Genomic DNA, 2,096 nt, shown 5'->3' with positions numbered 1-2,096 from the left:
AGACTCAATGGGTACAGAATGTTGAGAGAAGCAATCTGTATGCTTTTTGAAGATTGTAAATTTAACCCGAACAAGGAGTCCTGCAGCAGCTCTTCATAACTTGAACAGAAAGAAGTTCTATCACCACAGATGGCAAAGCCCAGCTCTTAGTGACATCCTATCAGGCAGGGAGTCAGACAGTAAATGGAATGAGATGAGAACAGCAGAAAGAAAGCACCCTAAGACTAACTATCTCAGACAAAAAGCAAAAGAAGAAATGAAGAGAAAATTCAAAGGAAATGCTTAACTCTCTGTATACACAGCAGGTCAGTAGGTGGGTAATGCTGAATAATCAGTGCAATTGATACCATGCTTCTAAAAGAGAAGAAAGGGAAGATCAAGAAAATCATAGTTCAGGTGGAGCTGATGAGATCTTCAAAATGAAGGAGCTGAAAGTTTCAAGAAGGAAAGAAAACACAAGAAATAATCTATGTATATGGAGGAAACAAGGAAGGTAAATTACAAGGATATGATGGAGAACAGTGGATCGTGTTGATTTAAATTTATTATTATTATTATTATTATTATTATTATTATTATTATTATTATTATTATTATTATTATTATTATTATTATTATTATTATACACAAAAATGACAGTATACACAGCAAACGAGATAACCATGCTGAGTTTCATATCACAAATCACTAGTCGAACACTTCCCAAGTGTTTAGGACTGTGTGATGTATCGGCAGATTATGAGAGCAGATCCCAGTAAGGTGGCCTTCTGCAGCTGACCAATGGTGATCTTGCCAGCGCCAATTGTTTTTAAGTGCTTGCCTAGGTCTTCAGGCACAGCACCCAGTGTGCCGATTACCACTGGAACCACCTGCACTGGTTTATGCCAGAGTCTCTGCAGTTCGATTCTCAAGTCCTGATATCTGGTGACTTTTTCAAGTTGTTTCTCACTGATTCTGCTGTCACCAGGTATGGCAATGTCGACGATCCACACTTTTTTCTTCTCCACAATCGTGATATCTGGGGTATTGTGTTCCAAAACTTTGTCAGTCTGTATTCGGAAGTCCCACAGTAGTTTTGCATGCTCATTTTCGACCACTTTTTCAGGCTTATGATCCCACCAGTTCTTTGCTACAGGCAGATGGTAGTTGTGACACAAGTTCCAGTGGACCATCTGAGCAACTGTGTTGTGACATTGTTTGTAGTCAGTCTGAGCTATTGTCTTGCAACATCTCACTATGTGATCAATGGTTTCATCTGCTGCTTTGCAGAGTCTGCATTTGGGGTCATCAGCAGATTTTTCTATTCTGGCTTTGATTACATTAGTTCTGATGGCTTTTTCTTGGGCTGCAAGAATCAGGCCTTCTGTTTCTTTCTTCAGTGTTCCATTGGTCAGCCATAACCAGGTCTTTTCCTTGTCTACTTTTCCTTGGATCTTTTCAAGGAACTGTCCGTGCAGTGCTTTGTTACACCAGCTGTCAGCTTGAGTTTGCATCCCTGTTTTTCTATATTGATTCTTGGTTTGCTGCACTTTGAGCAGCTTCCTCTTGTTGACCTCCATCAAAGCTGGTTCAACACTGTCTTTCATATAATCTGCCAGAGCATGCTTCTCTTCTTCGACTGTCTGCTTCACTTGCAAAAGTCCTCTGCTGCCTGCTTTTCTGGGCAACTATAGCCTGTTGACGTCACTACGTGGGTGCAGCTCATAGTGTATGATCATCAGTTTTCTTGTTTTCCTATCCAAGCTGTCCAGCTTTGCCTGTGTCCAGTTTATGATCCCAGCAGTATATCTGATGACAGGTATGGCCCAGGTATTTATAACCTTGATGGTGTTAGCGCCATTCAGTTTGCTTTATAGAAGTTTTCTGATCCTTTGTGTGTATTCTTTGCTGACCACATTTTTCACTTGCCCGTGCTTGATATTATCCAGCTGTAGTATGCCCAGCTATTTGTAGACTTCGGATTGGTGGTACTTGATGGTTTGTCCATTGGGCATTTCAATTCCATCACTTTCTACGATCTTCCCTTTCTTCAGTGTCACTGTGGTGCATTTGTCCAGGCCAAACTCCATGCTGATGTCGGTGCTGAAAATTGTATT

At 40.8% G+C, this 2,096-nt stretch overlaps 1 pseudogene; it reads right to left on the bottom strand.

Annotated features, from left to right (window-relative positions):
• Positions 1–710: 710 nt before the first annotated feature.
• On the bottom strand, positions 711–1,718 carry LOC148132004 (uncharacterized; annotated as a pseudogene).
• Positions 1,719–2,096: the final 378 nt, after the last annotated feature.

Source organism: Notechis scutatus, chromosome 2, assembly GCF_049901735.1.
Source record: "Notechis scutatus isolate UNSWTSFEM ecotype Mainland chromosome 2, rNotScu1.2, whole genome shotgun sequence".
Lineage (NCBI taxonomy): Eukaryota > Metazoa > Chordata > Lepidosauria > Squamata > Elapidae > Notechis > Notechis scutatus.
Note: the sequence above shows the minus strand (reverse complement) of the source record. Positions and strands in the feature narration are given on the sequence as shown.